The sequence below is a fragment of the Lithobates pipiens genome, unplaced genomic scaffold, assembly GCF_037356315.1.
Source record: "Lithobates pipiens isolate NorthernLeopardFrog02 unplaced genomic scaffold, aLitPip1_a1.2 Scaffold_30, whole genome shotgun sequence".
Lineage (NCBI taxonomy): Eukaryota > Metazoa > Chordata > Amphibia > Anura > Ranidae > Lithobates > Lithobates pipiens.
The window spans coordinates 163,186,644-163,207,859 of NW_027507791.1; the positions used below are offsets into that span (position 1 = coordinate 163,186,644).

The 21,216-nt window shown below is 47.7% G+C and overlaps 4 pseudogenes; all 4 read right to left on the reverse strand.

Moving 5' to 3' along the window:
- Nucleotides 1–2,311: 2,311 nt before the first annotated feature.
- Nucleotides 2,312–2,430, reverse strand: LOC143948485 (5S ribosomal RNA; annotated as a pseudogene).
- Nucleotides 2,431–19,415: 16,985 nt separating this feature from the next.
- On the reverse strand, nt 19,416–19,534 carry LOC143946526 (5S ribosomal RNA; annotated as a pseudogene).
- Nucleotides 19,535–19,749: 215 nt separating this feature from the next.
- LOC143946591 (5S ribosomal RNA) lies at nt 19,750–19,868 on the reverse strand (annotated as a pseudogene).
- A 673-nt stretch (nt 19,869–20,541) lies between these two features.
- LOC143948935 (5S ribosomal RNA) lies at nt 20,542–20,660 on the reverse strand (annotated as a pseudogene).
- Nucleotides 20,661–21,216: the final 556 nt, after the last annotated feature.

The window sequence follows — 21,216 nt, forward strand, 5'->3', positions numbered from 1 at the left end:
ACTCTCTTTGGGCACTCTGAAGCCTCTTGACAAAGGCCAAGATGGTCACCTTGGGAAACAAGCTAAAAAAAACAGGTCAAAGCCAACAACATAAAAAGAAGCCTACGGCATCCAGTATTCCCAGGCGGTCTCCCATCCAGGTATTAACAAGGCAAGACCCGTTCTAGCCTCTGAGATCAGCAGAGATTGGGCGCTTTCAGGGTGATATGCCTATAGGCAATCTCCCAATCAAGACACTAACCAGACCAGATCCTTCTATGGCACCTGGTCTTCCCAGGCAGTCTCCCATCCAGGTACTAACCAGGACTGACGCAGCTTAGCCTCTGAAATCAGACGAGATCGGGTGCTTTCAGGTTGATGTGGCCGTAAGCGTTCTCTTCAAGACACGCCCAACCCTCTTGACAAACGCCAAGATGGTCGCCTTGAGAAACAAGCGAAAAAAACAGGTCAAAGCCAACAACATAAAAAGAAGCCTATGGGCTTACAGCGGACCTTAAAAGATGGGACCCACTAGCTCTGTCATGGTTCGGACGCTGTAATGTGTTGAAGATGAATGCGATGCCGCGACTTCTGTATCTACTACAAGCCTTACCTATCAAAATATCCCAGACTTTCTTTTATGCGGTTCGCTCAATCTTTATCAAGTTCCTCTGGCACGGCAAACATACGCGTATTGGTAGGGCAATGCTATTGCGACCGAAATTGCGGGGAGGTATTGGCTTCCCGGAACCCTGCTCTATATTACACAGCGACGCACATTACACGGGTGGTTGACTGGTGCCGGCATGGGGAACTGAAGCTATTAGTCAAACTAGAGCAGGAGATGGCGCGGGTTCCACTGGCTGGTCTGCCTTGGGCGGGGAGGCCATTGGAGCCCTGTGTGACTACTCACCCGTTAATTGGCCCCTCGCTCGCCGAGATGGATAGTTTTTTTCACCTTTCCCACCTGACTAACTTCCCTTCTCCTATGACCCCTATTATTGGACATCCTAGATTCCCTCCGGGCCTGTCTGACCAGGCCTTTACCAGGCAAGCCCCGAAAGGGCTTCTGAGAGCAGCCCTATTTCTTGGATCCACGGGCTGGATTCCCACGGGGACCATACTGCTAGAGCAAGTACCTGTTGCATTGGATAGCTGGAGAGCTAGACAGCTCATCCATTTCCTCCGATCACTACCTAACCATTCGTTCTTCTCTAGACAATTCTACCCCTTCAAGGAACTTTGCCTGGATGATTGCCCAATTCGTGGTTCCCTCTCTAGGTCCTACCAAATCCTGACAGACACACAATCCTCCACGGATCCGCCCTTCCTAGCTAAATGGAAAGGGGACTTACAAACTACATTCTCCAAACCACAGAAGGACAGAATACTCTATTTCGGCCATAAGTCATCACTCTGCAGTAAATATCATGAGATCTCATATAAGCTGATCACACGCTGGTATCGTACACCGGTGGTGTTGGCCAAAATATTCCCCGGTCAATCTGACTGCTGCTGGCGCTGTGAGCAACAGGCTGGCACCATTCTCCACATTTTCTGGGAATGCCCTAAATTACAAACATTCTGGCAGCTTGTCCTGAGACTCATCCACAAGTTCACAGACATTTCCTTAGCCAATGATCCCGCAGCAGTTCTTCTCAATCTAACTCCTATGTCGAGAAAGCGTTATCATAAGTCCTTACTTAAACATCTCCTCAATGCAGCTAGGGCCTGCATCCCAAGTCAGTGGAAACAGCAATCTGCTCCAACGGTGACCCAGTGGTTCGCAAGGGTAAATGATATTGAATGAATGGAAGACCTGACTGCCACAATGAGGGATAAAACTGAGGAGCATGGGAACAGATTGTTCTACTGGACCCAGTTTCGCTTTTTGGAAGAATACCTCCGCGAGACATAGTAAGCTCATGGTGATCGTTGGAGATCACTGTTCCAAACGTTGGAAAGCTGATGAGCTGGTGAGCCGAGGGCATCTCTTGCTCCCTGGGAGGGGACCCCATCCTATCCACTCTACCCACGACACCCCCTTACCCCTTCTTTTCCTTTTCTGCCATTTCCTTCCCCAATCTTCTCTTTCCCCTTCTCCCTCCTTTCAGTTCTACTATTTCCCTTCTTAACTCAAAAAAGGGAAAATAAAATGGTATGTTCCGAAAAACGATACACGTGCTATTCTCCTCGGATGTCTTACCATTGGCTCTTATATCCATGCAATATGATCGTTTGTTTGTAACTATTTGTATCACACATTCTGTGAAGTTGCCTTTGCATTGTATGTTGCATACTAGTAAATAAAAAAATAAAAATAAAAAAAAGAAGCCTATGGCACCTGGTATTCCCAGGCGGTCTCCCATCCAGGTACTAAACAGGCCCGACACTGTTTAGCCTCCGAGATCAGATGAGATTGGGCGCTTTTAGGGTGATGGGGCCGTAGGTGATCTCTTCGGGCACTCTCAACCCTGTTGACAAACGCCAAGATGATCACCTTGGGAAACAAGTGAAAAAAAAAACCGGCCAAGGCCAACAACATAAAAAGAAGCCTACAGCACCTAGTATTCCCTGGTGGTCTCCAATCCAGGTACTAGCAAGGTCCAACCGTGTTTAGCTTCTGAGATCAGAGGAGATCGGGCGCTTTCAGGGTTATGTGCCCATAGGCAATCTCTTTGGGCATTCTCAACCCTCTTGACAAATGCCAAGATAGTCACCTTGAGATACAAGTGAAAAAAAACAGGTCAATGTCAACAACATAAAAAGAAGAATACGGCACCTGGTATTCCAACGCCATCTCCCATCCAGGTACTAACTAGGCCCAACCCTTCTTAGCCTCAGAGAAGAGAAGAGATAGGGTTCTTTCAGGGTGATGCTGCTGTAAGCGATCTCTTTGGGCACTCTCAACCCTCTTGACAAATGCCAAGATGGTCACCTTGGGAAACAAGCGAAAAAAAAAAAAACGAATCAACGCCAACAACATAAAAAGAAGCTTACAATAACTGGTATTCCTAGGTGGTCTCCCATCCAGGTACTAACTAGGCCCGACTCTTCTTTGCCTCCAAGATCAGACGAGATTGGGTCCTTTCAGAGTGATGTGGCCATAGGCAATCTCTTCAGGCACTCTCAACCCTCTTGGTGGTCACTTTGGGAAACAAGCGGAAAAAAACAGGTCAACGCCAACAACATAAAAAGAAGTCTACGACACCTGGTATTCCCAGGCGGTCTCCCATCCAGGTACTGGGAAACAAGCAAAAAAAAAAAAAAAGTCGGAAGCTAGAGACAATACGGCCCGAGTCCTCAATTTAATCCATGCGGCGCATGTACAGGGAAGGCCCTTGTTTATGTTGCCAACGGACGCGGAGAAGGCCTTTGACAGGGTGGCCTGGCACTTTATGCAGGCCACCCTGGAACATATAGGTCTTGGCCCCAACATGATGAGCTGGGTAATGTCGCTTCACTCCATGCCGTTGGCAGCGGTACGGGTGAACGAGTGGTGCTCGGACTCTTTCCCCATCACTAATGGGACGAGGCAGGGGTGCCCTCTGTCTCCCCTAATTTTTATTCTGACACTGGAACCACTTATGTGTCACGTTCGGAATGACCCGAATATTACTGGCATATCCAAACCCTCGGCACACCACAAAATTGCGGCGTACGCTGACGATCTAATTTTTTCAGTCTCCAATCCACACATTTTGCTTCCCAATATACTAACGTCTCTCCGGCAATACGACAGCCTATCAAACTATAAAATAAATTGCGCCAAGTCGGCTGTATTGAATATATCGGTCCCGGATAGTGAGGCCCAGAGGCTCCGCTCTGCTTTTCCATTCTACTGGGCTGAAAAATCTATACATTACCTGGGCGTTGACATCGCAGCGGATTTAGCGCAATTGTACCCGCTTATTTTTGTCCCTCGCCTGAATAGACTGAAATCTGATTTTGGAAACTGGCATGCTTTAACACTGACCTGGATAGGGCGCTGTAATGCGTTCAAAATGACGGCCCTCCCGCGAATCTTATACTTTTTCCAGACATTACCGATCCGGTTACCCCCAATTTTTTTCAGACAACTGCAGGTGCTGCTCCGGGACTTTATTTGGGCATGCAAACCGCCCAGAGGACAAGGCTAACGAGAGTCGTTGATTGGCATTGTAATGGCCCACACAAGCAGTGGGTGGAGATGAAGATTGAGGATGGATCCATTCCCCTATTGACCTCCCCTGGCTCCTGTCCTCCCTACCAAAAGACCTCAGAGATCACCCCGTAGTGGGAGCTACGTTGGCTGTTGTGCGGAGGTTTTTCCGCTGCACACACATTGCTCCCCTGCCATCACCAATGACTCCGGTTATAGGTAATCCAGACTTCCCACCAGGATTTACCAACAAGAAACTGCGACAGTTGACAGTGGTGGGGAAACAGCGTCTGGGAGAGGCGTGGCCCTCGGGAGGGCTCCCGACCACGCAAACTGTCGCCGAGCTTTCTGACCCTCCGCTTGACTTGTTTAGTGCTTATCAACTTCATCACTTTCTTCTGGCCATACAAAGGGCCCCCTACTCTCCTAGAGACCTGACGCCCTATGAATCCATCTGTCACAAAAGGGAACCTGTGCGACACACCCTCTCCCTCCTGAACAACCTATTGAGTAGTCAGGAGGAGGAGTCGACCCCACCATTTATCCACAATTGGGAGAGGGACTTAGGCATCACATTTACCCCACAACAGATAGGGAAGATCCTGACCTTAGTACATAAAGCTTCCATCGCAAACCAATATCAAGAATCAGGATACAAGATAGTCTCACGCTGGTATAGAGTCCCATACCTTCTGAATAAAATTAATAGATCAATCCTGGATGTTTGTTGGAGGTGCAATTCAGATACGGGGACCATGGGACACATTTTCTGGGCATGCCCGGCCTTGACGAACTTTTGGGTGGAGGTGACCGGGACGATTAAAAACTCTCACAAATGTAGATATCACAGACAACCCAGCAGCGTGCCTTCTAAAGAAACAGGAGTGCTTTATTGTCAACAATCATATACAAGAGAACAATTCAGAATACAGTTATTCCACGTACATTGAAATCGGAAAATATTACGGTACAGTACACATTTACAGGTATTAAACACGTTTGAACGTAAGGGTTGCAACAACCCGACTAACTAGACGTCCACGGGAGCCAAACCTTATCAAATTTCCATGGACAACCACGATTGAGGTATGTTAACTTATATAACGGCAAAACATTATTCACACTTTTTTCCCAGGAGGCGACACTAGGCGGAGTAGGGGAGATCCATTTACATAAGATCTCTTTTTTAGCATAAAAAAGGAGATATGATATTAGCAGCTTAGTGTGATGTGGCCTTTGTTCATCCTCATGAATTCCCAACAATGCTAATACAGGGGACCTGGGGACATCCAGGTTGAGCCGGATATTTAAGTGGTCAAAAATCCCCAGCCAAAATCTGTCTAGCTTACGGCAGTCCCAGAACATATGAAGGTAAGCCAATTCTGACTTACAACGGGGGCAGTGTGGATCCCTAGCAGGGAAGATCCTGGCCAAGCGCACGGGGGTGTGATACACTCTATGAAGAAATTTTGTTTGAATGAGTTTGTCCCCCGCCGAGACAACCAACTTGGGACCCTGCTCCAAACAATCCTCCCAATCTTCCCTCTCCAGTGCGGGAATATCCGCCTTCCACCTTTCCCAGAGCAGATTCAACTTAGAGGAATCAATGGGGAGAATGGTGCGGTATAGTTCGGACAGTGGTCTACGTGGGCCATCCCCTGTAAACAGCTCCTCCAACGGACTACATTGCACAACCGGGGGCACAGGAAATTGAGCCCTGGCTGCATGACGTAGTTGGGCATACCTAAAATACATCCACCCAGGAAGCGCATGTGAGAGGGTCAGCTGTTGGAACAGTCCACCCACGGACAGGACATCCCCCAGAGTCTTAACACCGAAGCGCGCCCATACCTGTGGGTCCGGAATCGTTCTGAAGTGCGGCAGACTAGGGTTACCCCATAGGGGCTGGGCTGGAGACCAGCACCCCGACCTCCTAAACCGTCGCTCGGCCACATTCCAGATTTTAATCGTCGCCCTCGTTGGCCCGGGGATGGTATCATACGCCTTCACCCCCCTGTAGACCAGGTTCCGCAGATCCTGCATGGAGCCCAGGAGGGCAGCCTTAAGACAGACCGCTGCATTAGACCTCCGCACCGCAAACCACCAAGAAACGGTGACCAGCATTGCCGCCCAGTAGTAGACTCGCAGATTGGGGAGAGCGAGACCTCCCAAACTCACTGGTGCCTGCAGCGCGGACTTGGCCAGCCGGGGGGCGGAGCCGTTCCATATAAAGGAGCCAATACACTTGTCCGCCTCCTGGAAAAACGAACCCGGCACACAGACCGGGCAATTCCGGAGTATATAATTGAATTTGGGCAGGATAATCATTTTAAGTATATTTATGCGTCCCACCAAATTTAACGGGAGCCCCGACCACGACCGTCATTTCTCTCTCAGTAGGCGGAGCAGGGGAAGCACATTTAGGGCATAATATTTCGCAGAATCTCGATTCACCGTCACCCCTAAATACTTAAATTCAGTAGCCCATTGTAGCAGTGAAGCACCAGGCGATGGGTGAGTTCGAGCATCCAGGGGGAAGAGGATCGATTTGGACCAATTTATGCGGATGCCCGAGAAGGAACCAAAGTGATTAAAAAGGGAGAGCGCGGCTGAGAGGGAGGGGCCTGTATCATTCAGATACAGCAGGGCATCGTCGGCGTATAGGGATATTTTTTCTTCCAGGGCACCCTTCCGTAGACCCCTTATTTCAGGCGATTCCCGAATCAAGATTGCCAAAGGTTCTAGGGCCAGAGCAAACAAGCTGGGCGAGAGGGGACATCCCTGCCGGGTGCCCCTCTGCAGAGAGAAAGGCTCCGAGACCCAGCCGTTGGTACGTACTCTAGCCCTCGGGGCCCTATAAAGTAGTCTCACCCACCTCACAAACTTAGGGCCAAACCCAAAACTGTGGAGCACCTCCCAAAGGTAATCCCACTCCACCGAGTCGAAAGCCTTCTCGGCATCGAGAGAGGCAATCGCTCGGGATCCCACATCATCATGGACCACAGAGAGGTTGAGGAACAGGCGCCTAATGTTTATGTCAGTACCCTTCCCAGGCATAAAGCCCGTTTGATCAACATGTATCAGAGTAGAGATCACAGAGGATAAGCGTGTGGCCAGGATCTTTGCTAGCAGCTTGGCATCCACATTTAACAAAGATATGGGTCGATACGACCCACATTCCTGAGGGTCCTTCCCTGGCTTAGGAATCAGTACAATAATAGCCTCCTCCATAGACCCAGGGAGGCAATCCGCCTCCCCAAGCCCATCGAGCAGAGTCTTAATTTTGGGTGCCACCAGCTCAACATGTTGCGAGTAAAATTCAGTAGGCGACTCTATATAAAGCTAATTTCCCCCAACTTTTTAAGGACATTAGGACGTCCCTGGCCAAATGGAAATTACTAAAATTGTCCCTCTTTGGCAGGTTAGCGACCATTAAGATGAACATCCTCCCTAGACTTCTCTACCTCTACGAGACTCTACCCATCCCTATCCCTCCGGCGCACCTTAGGTCGCTCCAGGGTGACCTTCTACGGTTTTTTTGGAACTATGGAAGACACCGGCTGGCACGGTCTGTACTATTTTCTCCACGCAATCAGGGGGGTCTAGCCTTCCCCAATATAACCAAATATTATTTAGCGGCCCAACTTAGACCGATAGCTTCGTGGAGTACGCTACACGCCTATAACCTCTGGTCCCAAATCGAGAAGTTGTGGCTGGCCCCTACACATCCTAACTCCATGTTGTGGAGCACGGACATTAGCCTTAGTAAATATCAATCATTGGGACCAATAGCGCTGGTTCGCACTTTATGGCTCCGCTCCAAAAAAGTGTATCCGCTGTCCTCCCCAACCTCCCTGGCCACCTCTTTTTTGTTTACTCCCACTGTTCCGGATAGTCTGACATCTCGAATGTCCCAACCCTGGTTTAGTAGAGGTCTCTTTCGTTTTGGTCAGCTGGTGGACGCTAGGACTAAGTTACTTAGATCTTTCCAGGAATTGCAGGATTTATATGATTTACCTAAACAAGCGTTCTATAGCTACCTGCAGATCCGCCATTTTGCACAATGTTTTACAACAACCCTACAATTCTCCCCTTTAACTGAGTTTGAAAAGGTATGCCTGGAGGGCTCGTCTCCGAAGGGTATGATCTCACGTACCTACCAAATTCTAATAGCGGATTCCTCTATGACGGGACCGCGGCACGCGTATATGGATAAATGGGACAGGGACTTGGGGGAGGCCGTGCCTTTGGAGACCTGGCAGCGGGTCTGGTCACGTGCAGCCAAAAGCTCTGTTTGCACTTTATATAAGGAAAATAAATACAAGGTTATGCTGCATTGGTATCAAACTCCGTCCCTGCTCCATTCTATTTACTCCTCCGCGGACTCCCGCTGTTGGCGCTGCCGTAGTGCAGTTGGGACACTGTTCCATATTTATTGGACATGTCCACGAGTTATCCCCTATTGGGAAATGGTTAGGGCCTTATTATGTACCATCTTTGAGGCACAAGTGCCGTTAGACCCCAAGCTGTTTCTCCTGGGCCTCCCTCCTGCCACATTCTCCCGATCCTCCCAATCCCTGTTAGCCCACGTGTTGACGGCTGGGCGCTGCCTAATTGCCCTAAAATGGAAGAAACGGGAGATCCCTTCACTAGTTGAGTTACACACTAGAATTAGGGACGTCAGGCATATGGAATATCTTACAGCTTCTCTAAATAATACGCTTGACAAACATAACAAGGTATGGGATCTTTGGGATGGGATGGAGGCACCCGCCTTCTGCGTGTAAAGGGGGGGGGGGGCGTGGGGTCGGAGGGGGCGTCCTTTACTTTACTCTTCTTTCTTTTACTTCCCTTTTCTTTTCTTTTTTGTTCTTTTTCTAATCTGCACCTTTTCTCTCCCATTCTAGGGCTGTTCGCACGACTCTTCGTGTTCTTGTTCACCTTTCCTATTTTCCTTCTTTCTCCTTAAGCTCCCTTCTTTTTCCCCCTTTTTTTTTTGGTCTCTGAAAGGTTTGTTCAATTGACCAGTAGCGGGCTGCAGGAATCTAACTCTCCCGGTAACGGAGTGTCATTGTAATGTACTGCTTGAGTTGATGCAATGCTGTATACTATGCCTTTGCTTACTGTGGTCTGTGACCGTTTGCTTTTATTACCTGTGCCTTATTGTTCCTTCTTTGTTTTTTTTGTTTCCCTTAAAACTTCAATAAAATGTCAGTTTTCAAAAAAAAATTCAGTAGGCAGTCCATCTGTGCCCGGAGTCTTGCCACTTTGAAGACCCCCGATCGCCAATTGGATCTCCTCCAAAGATATATCCCTATCTAAGAGCTCCCTATCCCCGTCAGACAGCTCCGGAAAGGGAACATCCTCCAGGTAGGCCCGCATTTCGGAGGCAGAGTGACAGGACTTAGAAGCGTACACTTCCTTGAAGAATGTAAAGAATCTGTTATTAACGTCAGCAGGAGAGGTAAGTATCTGGCCATCGACATCTCTAATACTAGCAATATGTGTAGAGACTGACTGAGACCTAGCCAGCCATGCCAGCAATCTCCCATTTTTGTTGCCATACTCAAATAATCTCTGTTGAGAGTGGAGCCTAGATTGTTGGGTCTGAGTGATGTTAAGAAGGGACAATTCCCTAAGAACCTCCTGCCAACGTCTATAAGCGACATCATCTAGCGTTCGAACATATTCCGCCTCCCGCCTCCCGCTCTCCTCCTCCAGCTTCACCAGGGACTCAGATGCCTCCTTACGTATGGCAGCTATAGTAGAAATATAATGACCCCCTCATCACCGCTTTAAAGGCATCCCAAATACTAACATGCCCCCCAGACTCCCCATTTAAGGTCCAGAAGTCGCAGATGGCCTCAGACGTCCTCTCCTGTACAGTCACATCAGTAGCCCAGAACCTGGACAGATGCCACAAAGTCATGGTTGGAGGCCTCGCCAGGGAAATTGTAAGCAAAATTGGAGCATGATCCGATACCCCACGTGGCAAATGCCGCACCGTCCTTGACCACCGCAAAGCCCCAGCAGAGGCATAGGCCAAGTCGATGCGGGATAACGCCCGGTGGGAGGCAGAGTGACAAGTATATTCACGCTCATGCGGGTGGTAATGGCGCCACACATCCACCAGTGCAAACGTATCTGCCCAGGTCTGGAGAACATTATTATTTTGGGACGTAGCGTGGAGTCTGTCCAAGTCCTGCACCGGCACCATATTAAAATCCCCAAATACTAGAACCTCCTGCACATTAAAGCCCATAACCACTTGCATAATATCATAAAGTACCTGCCCATCCGCCGGAGGTGGAAGGTATAATCCCACCAGTACCAATTCCCTTGCATACATAGAAACATGTAAAATCACATATCTTCCGCCAGGGTCCGTCCGTACCGTCAAAACCTGTAACGGGAGAGACCTGTGGATCAGGACACTAACACCCCTCGCGTACGTAGAATATGTAGCGTGATAATGGGCACCCACCCACGCTCTCCGAATGCCGAGCACACGCGAGGCAATCAGATGCGTCTCTTGAATAATACAGATATGTGGGTTATACTTTTGCAAGAATTTAAAGACTAAGGACCTTTTCGTGGCCGAGTTGAGACCCAGGACATTCCAGGAGACAATAGATATATTAGCCATCAGAGAGTATACTGAAGGAACATACCCCGATCCACAGGTCCCCGTCCCCCATCCGGACCCCAGCAGGAAGGCCACAAAGCGTAAACGCCCAACACCCTCCCGCCCAGGGCACCCCAGAAGGGGAATAAGACCACCATACCATACCAAGCAAAACACCCAGCAGACTTGCCACAGACATAAAGCAACTCCAACAACAACAAAACAGAAACAGTTAGAACTCCCCATCCGCAACGGCGGAAGTAAACTCCACCCCCCACCCCACACCCCCCCCTAATCCGGGGATGTATCATACCCCCGAAAATAAACCTGTGAACTATAGTAAGGGACGTGTACACAGAGCTAGAGGTATCGCCCTGCGGGCACTAAGGGGCACTAGAGATGCTGGAAAAATGACTTAATATAACTCCTAGCTGCTGCTAGGGGCACCGACTTAGTTGCACAACAAACAGAAAACAAATGAACAGACAGGTGGGAAAAACGGTCAGTTTGTAATAAGTTCTTCCCCCCTGGGGGGGTCCATGAAGGAAACAAAAAAAAAAAAAACAGTCATTCCAATTGGGCAAAAACAGCCTAACGGGCGAGGGTTATTGCAGCAATCAAGCCCATCCGTCCCAAAAAAAAAAACACACACCAACCCCCCTGGATAAACCCAGCACCCAGGCCACAGTCACGTTGCCACTCGCGCACCCAAGTGGAGATCCGTAGACAGGGGTAAAGTCAGCGCAAGTGTTCAGCAGCAGCACAAGGGCACGTTCTCAGAAGACAGGACCAGGTGACCCCAACCTAATCCCCCCAGACGGGCTCAGCAGGCTGGAAATCCGTATCCCACGATCCGACAGGTGGAAAAAACAGTCCCGGGGAGCTCCGAAGTCCATCCCCCCGCATAGACCCACGGAAACAATCAGGTTACCGGTAAGTTAACGATGTAGAGGCAGGGATTCCAGCCAGGCCGCAGCCTCCCGCGGGTTGGTAAAAAATCTGGTGGCTTCTCCATCCTGCACCCGCAACCTGGCCGGGAAGAGTACACTATATTTAATATTGCGCGCCCGCAAACCCACCTTCACCTGGTCAAAGGATCTGCGTAGCTTTTGAGTTTCCAGGGAATAGTCCGGGAACAGCATCACGGTGGCGTTCTGGTAGCGCAGGTCTCCCACCCTGCGGGCAGCCCGCAGAGCCTCATCCCTGTCCCGAAAATTCAGCAGCCGAAATATCAGAGTGCGCGGTCTCGCACCAGGAGGCCCAGGAGCAGGGGGGACACGGTGGGCACGCTCCACCGTAAAGTAGGGAGAGAATTGCGCCTCCGGTAGCAAATTCCGCAGCAATTCTTCAACGAAGGACGTTGGATTCTTGCCCTCCACTCCCTCGGGCAGGCCGACGACGCGGAGATTGTTCCTCCGATTCCTATTCTCCGCGTCGTCGACCTTGTATTCCAGGGCCCGAACCCGCGTGTGTAACGAGCGGATTGATTCCGCATGTTCGGCTGTAAGGTCCTCCGTCCTCCCCACTCGCTGCTCAGCTTCAGACACACGCGAACGCAGCTTGTCGAGATCCTGGCGAACGAGGCCAACGTCCAGCTGCACCGCTTCAATTTTGTTAGTCAGGGTAGCTTGGCATGTTGCAATGGCTGCCATCACTTCACGAAAGCCTAGGCCTTCGTCCTCCGCCTGCCCGCCCATATCCGTCTGAGAGGCCATGTTGCACGCTCTCACAAGAGGGAACACCTCTCGGGGGGCCGCCACCGGTGTCTGCTCCGGGAAATGAAGCCGCTTTCCCTTCTGCCTTGTTCTAGAGGACATCCGGAGCTCCGGTAAACTTTAACAGCCCGAAAATCACAGCAGGAGCGCCAATACAGGATAATTCGCCAGCAGAGCTCTAACTTCCACAACCTCTCAGGTCGCCATCTTGGACACGCCCCCAGCAGCGTGCCTTCTACACTTGACCGAACAGCCTGTTCGAAAATACAAAAAAACCCCTCACGATGCAACTCCTGAACGCCGCCCGGGCCTGCATCCCACACTGTGGAGGCAGCCTCAGCCCCCATCCAAGGTGCTGTGGTATTCCAAAGTCAATCATATTCTCCGGATGGAAGAATTGACCGCCACCCTTCACAACACTGAAGAGACATTTAGTGTTACATGGAGGCCCTGGAGGTATTTTACTGGTACTCGAGACTACATTCGGGAGGTGAGCAGTGCCCCTGTCCCAGAAAACGACTGAACATCCAACGTTTACCTACGTAGGCCATGTCTGCCCTGGGTGGCATCCCCTCCCCTCCTCTCTCTCTGTCTTTGCACTCTCTTCTCCCCCCGTCCTCCCTTTTGACTATGCCTTGTCTCCTTACTAGCCTTCGAGACCCAGAAGAACCCCAGGGTTCTGGACACGACCGGCTCATATTTTACTCTGGTTCACATAGGTCATGATAAGCTGGCTAGCTGTGGTCCCAGTTGTTCTCCATGATTACATTTGTCCGAACGGAGCTGCACTAGTTATACTGTACTACATGTCGGAGGTGGGGTTTCTCTCTTTTCTGCATGAAACTGTAGGACTCCCCTCTGAGAACCCAGAGTTATTTGGCTGCCTATTTTTTGTTACCATGTAATTGTGACCCTGGGTCATGCTGTATGGTTGACTGTTATATTTATGTTGTTCTACTTATACTTAAATAAAAGAATTAAAAAAAATAAAATAAACAAGTCAATTCCAACAACTTAAAAAAAAAGCCTATGGCATCGAGAAATCCCAGGCGGTCTCCCATCCAGGTACTAACCAGGTCCCAACCCTGCTTAGCCTCTGAGATCAAATGAGATTTGGCTCTTTCAGGGTGACAAACGCCAAGATGGTCACCTTGGGAAACAAACAAAAAAAACAAGTCAACGCCAACAACATAGAAAGAAGCCTACAGCACCTAGTATTCCCAGGCGGTCTCCCATCCAGGTATTAACAAGGTGCGACCCTTTCTAGCCTCTGAGATCAGCGGAGAGTGGGCGCTTTCAGGGTGATGTGCCCATAGGCAATCTCTTTGGGCACTCTCATCCCTCTTGAAAAATGCCAAGATAGTCACCCTGGGAAACAAGCGAAAAAAAACAGGTCAACGCCAACAACATAAAAAGAAGAATACAGCACCTGGTATTCCAAGGCCGTCTCCCATTCAAGTACTAACTAGAGTTTAAGGGGAAAACACTGCGCTACAATTTAGTATATGTGGAAAAAGGCCTCAACGGCCAAAAACAGCAGCCAACACCAAAAACAAACAAAGTTCAACAAACAAAATAATAAAAACAGTGTAGCGCTTCAACAATAAATGTGGTCAACATAAATTATAAAAATAAAGACAAAGATCATATGAATATGAATGCCTAAAGGAAAGTCCAACATTGGCCGCACATTCCACTATGTAGCCGGCACGAGGGTAACCGAACCGTCACAGAAGAGGGAAATTGGACTAGGCGAGTGTATTCATGTGAATCTGCTTGACTGTAAACATCAGGAAAAGGTGGATAAAATACTTCTTACCAACTCAGTTGGACTCACACAGTCATATGACAGTTGAGTCTAGAAGGCTTGAGGTCACAGTCTGGGACCAAGGAGTACAAAGAGGGAGGTCTGTTGAGCTGATGGATGAGCTCCAAACGATTGTAGGCCCAATAATGGATCCTTTCAAATGGAACGTCAAGGTTGTTTGTAGTCAAGCTCAGACGTAGCCCGTTGTACTGATGCTCCAATCTCCCCCGAATGGGGAGGGAGATGTTATAGAGGTTTAAGCCGGAGAAACAGAAAAAAAGAAAAAAAAAAGAAAAAAGGCTCCACATGGTGCAGGTCAAACGGTATAAAAAATGTTGGTTTATTGAAGTCAAAAAATAATTAATGACTTAGTGATCACATAAACAGTCTAAAATAGAATTAAAAGCAATGTAGGGTGCCAACAGCTCGCCCAACGCGTTTCGACATATGTGTCTTCTACAGGGGCATGTTGGGGCCCACCACATTGCTAACAAATATATAAGGAGTCAGAAAAGGGTTCCACCTACCAAAGGGCGGGGAATCCTATCTCGGACAACCTCTTAAAGATACAATGAACATTTAATCAAATCAGAAAAAACATGTTCAAACACAATAAATCAATATAAGTAGCATCTAAAAATGTCACTCATACAAGCTATTAAAATGATTTAGTGGCAAAAAATATAAGAATAAGCCACCATGCTCACAAATAAATATCCCTGAATTAGTCATATTATTCGTGGCCACATCTAACATAAAAATGCAAGGAAATCAAGTACACATAAAAGGCATACACAAAAATCACATCAAGCACCAATGCAAAAAAATCAGACATACACCACCTATTCCACATAGACTACACTGCAACATCACCTGAAGTGACCTGTTTGCGTTTGTGTGGTGTAATAGATGGAACTGTGGGGGTCTGTATAATAGTGTTCCTCATTGTGCAGTTTAGATGTCTCATGCTTATTTTACTAACCGTAGGTGGCCGAGAAAGTGTATATCCGTAACCATGGTGACAGTTCTTACGTGCTGATCTATTGTTTAAAGTTCCGGTCACATGGTCAGAAGACGTGCAATGAAAGAGAGAAGGCACAGCCAATCCCTCCATGCGTGTGTCACATAACTAGATGTGGGAGTGATAAAGGAAACTATTATCCAATAGCAAGGGCGTGTATATATGTACGTCATTATACGGAGATGTGAGGGAGGGAGGGAGACAGCCCACCATGGCGCCATCCAACATCAATTTCCTTGACTTAGAAGTTACGGTAGTGCAGAAACGCCTGGTCCTGAGAACCTTCTTTAAACCAACGGATCGGAATGGTTACATTCCTGTTGACAGCTGTCACCATCGCCAATGGCTTAGTTCCATCCCACGCAGTCAATTTCTCAGGCTCAGGCGCAACTGCACGAACGTTAGTGACTTTATTTCCCAATCTTACACCATTCGTAAGAGGTTCCTGGATAAGGGCTATGATCCACACACCCTTGATGTTGAGATTCAAGCAGCTCTACACACTGATAGGACTTCTCTCACACAAAAGAAAGTCAAAACAGGAACAAGTGACAAATTTAAATGGTCCTTTTTTACAACCTTTTCCACACAACATAATGATATAAAAAGAATCATTAATAGGCATTGGAAGGTATTACAAAGTGACAAAGTTTTGGGTGGGATCATTCCAGAGAAAGCTGGAACCATCTACAGGGGAGCTCGATCAATACAAAATGATATCGCTCCCAATGTAATTGATATCCCTAAACCGATACAATTTTTCCCACATAGCAAGGGATATTTTCCCTGTAGAAAATGTAACGTATGCCTACATAACATGTTGGGCAAGGGGAAAAGTGATTCTTTTACATCTTCAACCACTTCACGCAGGTACTTTATGAAACACTTTACTACTTGCGTTACCAGGTATATTGTTTATCTGATCACCTGCCCTTGCAACCAACAATATGTTGGTCGCACTATTCGCAACTTTTCCATTAGGGTCAACGAACATCTTAGTAAAATTAAAAAAGGGTGTGACAAACACCCGGTTCCGAGACATTATCTTGAAAAACATAATAGAGATCCCACAGGTACCCGCTTCCAAGTCATTGACAAATTTGTCCCAAACTGGAGAGGTGATTCATGCCTGAGGGGGGTGTCACGCCTTGAGACATTTTGGATTTATGAATTGAGGTGCTATTCCCCCTTCGGCATGAACACAGACTGGGACATCAATAGTTTTATAAATCAGGCTTAATTTACCTTGTCACGGATTATTACCACTACACATTACTTTCGTCATTCATTTTGATCTGTATGCCTACTTTCGTTATTCACTTTGATTTATATGTTCATTTTCCCATTATTTCCTGGGTTCCCCTACATTAATTCACACAATATTTATTTTTTAGGGCACTTTATCCATATCCATTTATTTGACCTTTAGTTTGTGTCCTTTATGGCATAATGTTCACTTTATTCCATATATTCATGCACTTTATTTCACCTTTCTTTTCACATGTCCTCGGTCCCTTGTCCAAATCTAGACATATGCGATTATTATGCATTTTCTCTAAACCACGTGCGATTGGGGATCGATATTTCTCGATTAACTTAGATTTATATCTATTTTCTGCACCATTAGAAAATATGCCATATATACTACACTCTAAGTTCACCCCTGTGTCACCGGCACCTCATGATTTTTTCCGGTCATTACGTGCGTAATTCACATTATTTGACTCATGTCACTATGTAGGATACATTTTTCTTAGACACCTCCCTATTGTTACCAGTTGTCTATTCTGGTTATGGTGTGTGGTCTGCTTTTTTTTTTTTTTTTTTTTTTGTTCCTTTATCCGTGTCATCCCTTGAATTCCAACTATTGTGATGCCTTAGTTGTTATGGTTACGTCGGGCGCTTTCACTGGGCGTGACGTTATGTCGCCACGCCTTTTGTATCCCCTTCGTCGCCCTGTTTCTTTAGTGTCCCCGGACTTAACAATGCGCGTGACGTGACATGACTGCGTCACCGGTCATGGCGCACGTGTAGAGCGGGCATACTTTTTGATTGGCTGCCCCGGTTCTTGCCACGCCTTGCGGCGTGTGACGCTTACCACGAGGGAAACGGCGCCTAGTTTTGAGACCCCTCCCCTTCCTATTCCCTGTAAAGCTACTTGGTGCGTGACGTCCACACGCACACGCCCCCTGTGTTTTGGCAGAGTGACGCAGCGTGTGACGCCCGCACATGCACGCCTCTGCTCCGACGTGATAGGTCCTGACATCGCCTGCTGCGATTGGCAGTGCGGAGCACGTACAGGGGAGGGATGGCGCCATGGTGGGCTGTCTCCCTCCCTCCCTCACATCTCCGTATAATGACGTACATATATACACGCCCTTGCTATTGGATAATAGTTTCCTTTATCACTCCCACATCTAGTTATGTGACACACGCATGGAGGGATTGGCTGTGCCTTCTCTCTTTCATTGCACGTCTTCTGACCATGTGACCGGAACTTTAAACAATAGATCAGCACGTAAGAACTGTCACCATGGTTACGGATATACACTTTCTCGGCCACCTACGGTTAGTAAAATAAGCATGAGACATCTAAACTGCACAATGAGGAACACTATTATACAGACCCCCACAGTTCCATCTATTACACCACACAAACGCAAACAGGTCACTTCAGGTGATGTTGCAGTGTAGTCTATGTGGAATAGGTGGTGTATGTCAGATTTTTTTGCATTGGTGCTTGATGTGATTTTTGTGTATGCCTTTTATGTGTACTTGATTTCCTTGCATTTTTATGTTAGATGTGGCCACGAATAATATGACTAATTCAGGGATATTTATTTGTGAGCATGGTGGCTTATTCTTATATTTTTTGCCACTAAATCATTTTAATAGCTTGTATGAGTGACATTTTTAGATGCTACTTATATTGATTTATTGTGTTTGAACATGTTTTTTCTGATTTGATTAAATGTTCATTGTATCTTTAAGAGGTTGTCCGAGATAGGATTCCCCGCCCTTTGGTAGGTGGAACCCTTTTCTGACTCCTTATATATTTGTTAGCAATGTGGTGGGCCCCAACATGCCCCTGTAGAAGACACATATGTCGAAACGCGTTGGGCGAGCTGTTGGCACCCTACATTGCTTTTAATTCTATTTTAGACTGTTTATGTGATCACTAAGTCATTAATTATTTTTTGACTTCAATAAACCAACATTTTTTATACCGTTTGACCTGCACCATGTGGAGCCTTTTTTCTTTTTTTTTTCTTTTTTTCTGTTTCTCCGGCTTAAACCTCTATAACATCTCCCTCCCCATTCGGGGGAGATTGGAGCATCAGTACAACGGGCTACGTCTGAGCTTGACTACAAACAACCTTGACGTTCCATTTGAAAGGATCCATTATTGGGCCTACAATCGTTTGGAGCTCATCCATCAGCTCAACAGACCTCCCTCTTTGTACTCCTTGGTCCCAGACTGTGACCTCAAGCCTTCTAGACTCAACTGTCATATGACTGTGTGAGTCCAACTGAGTTGGTAAGAAGTATTTTATCCACCTTTTCCTGATGTTTACAGTCAAGCAGATTCACATGAATACACTCGCCTAGTCCAATTTCCCTCTTCTGTGACGGTTCGGTTACCCTCGTGCCGGCTACATAGTGGAATGTGCGGCCAATGTTGGACTTTCCTTTAGGCATTCATATTCATATGATCTTTGTCTTTATTTTTATAATTTATGTTGACCACAAGTACTAACTAGGCCTAACCCTTCTTAGCCTCTGAGATCAGAAGAGATAGGGTGCTTTCAGGGTGATGCGGCTGTAAGCGATCTCTTTAGGCACAAATGCCAAGATGATCACTTTGGGAAACAAGTGAAAAAAACAGGTCAACACCAACAACATAAAAAGAAGCCTGCAGCATCTGGAAAACCCAGGCGGTCTCCCATCCAGGTACAAACCAGGCCCAACCCTGCTTAGCTTCTGAGACCAAATGAGATTGGGCGCTTTCAGGGTGTTGTGCCCGTAGGCAATTTCTTTGTGCACTCTCAACCCTCTTGACACATGCCAAGATGGTCACCTTGGGAAACAAGGGAAAAAAACAGGTCAACGCCGACAACATAATGAGAAGCCTACGGCACCTGGTATTCCCAGGCTGTCTCCCATCCAGGTACTAACCAGGCCCATCACAGCTTAGCTTCCGAGATCAGATGAGATTGGGCTCTTTCAGGGTGATTTGGCCGTAGGCACTCTCTTTGGGCACTCTGAAGCCTCTTGACGAAGGCCAAGATGGTCACCTTGGGAACAAGCTAAAAAAACAGGTCAAAGCCAGAGATCGGGTGCTTTCAGGGTGATGTGGCCGTAAGCGTTCTCTTCAAGACACGCCCAACCCTCTTGACAAACTCCAAGATGGTCACCTTGAGAAACAAGCGAAAAAAGGTCAAAGCCAACAGCATAAAAAGAAGCCTATGGCACCTGGTATTCCCAGGCGGTCTCCCATCCAGGTACTAACCAGGCCCGACACTGTTTAGCCTCCGAGATCAGACGAGATTGGGTGCTTTCAGGGTGATGGGGCCGTAGGTGATCTCTTCGGGCACTCTCAACCCTCTTGACAAACGCTAAGATGGTCACCTTGGGAAACAAGCGAAAATAAACAGGTCAACGCCAACAACATGGTATTCACAGATTGTCTCCCATACAGGTATTAACCAGGCCGTACACTGCTATGCCTCCGAGATCAGATGAGATTGTGTGCTTTCAGGGTGATTTGGCCATAGGCATTCTATTTAGACACTCTCAACCCTCTTGACAAATGCCAAGATGGTCATCTTGGGAAACAAGTGAAAAAAAACAGGTCAACGCCAACAACATAGACCCTGGCGGTCTCCCATCTGACCCAGACCCTGCTTAGCCTCTGAGATCAGGGGCTTTCAGGGTGATGTGATCTTAAGTGAATGCTTCAGGACATACTCAAAACTCTTGACTGATGCTAAAATGGTCACCTTGGGAAACAAGCGAAAGAAAAACAGGTCAAAGCCAACAATATAAAAAGATTCCTATGGCACCTGTAATTAGTTACTATCCAGGCCCGACCCTGCTTAGCCTCTAAGATCAGATGAGATCCGTCACTTTCAGGGTGATGTGGCCGTAGGAGATTTCTTTGGGCTCTCTCAGCCCTCTTGACAAATGCCAAGATGATCACCTTGGGAAAAAAGCGAAAAAAAAAACCATGTCAACGCCAACAACATAAAAGGAAGCCTATGGCACCTGGTATTCCCAGTTGGTCTCCCATCCAGTTACTAATCAGGCCCGACAATGCTTAGCCTCCGAGATCAGACAAGATCAGGCACTTTCAAGGTGATGGGGCCATAGGCGATCTCTTCGGCACTCTCAACCATCTTGACAAACGCCAACATGGTCATCTTGGGAAACAAGCGAAAAATACCAAGTCATTGCCAACATTGGAGGCTAAGCAGGGTTGGGCAATCAGTTTCCTTCTGGCTGCTTCCTGGGTTTCCAACTCCTTCAACTAATCCGAGGAGACAATACTTCGCCTCCATCCTGGCGGAGGTTCCAAACACCCGATCAATGGTTCCTGTCACCTCCGTCCAGTAGCGGATCAACTTCGGGCATCTCCAAAACATGTGCATCATGTCTCCCCCCATGTTCCCGCACCGGGGGCAACTTTCGTCCGGCCGTTCGGCCAAATTGAAAAAGTTTACGAGGAGTATAATAAGTTCTATATAATAAGAACAGATGTGACATCCTCTGTGAGGAGAGCCACAATTCCCCACAGGCAGGATTCATGTGGCCAATTATAGCTCAGAGGGGTTTAGTACACACCCCACACTATATAAGGCCACCAGCGTGGCGGCCTTGTATAGTGTGTTGCGGTGGTCAGGGAAAGAGGACGATAGGCAGGGACAGTGT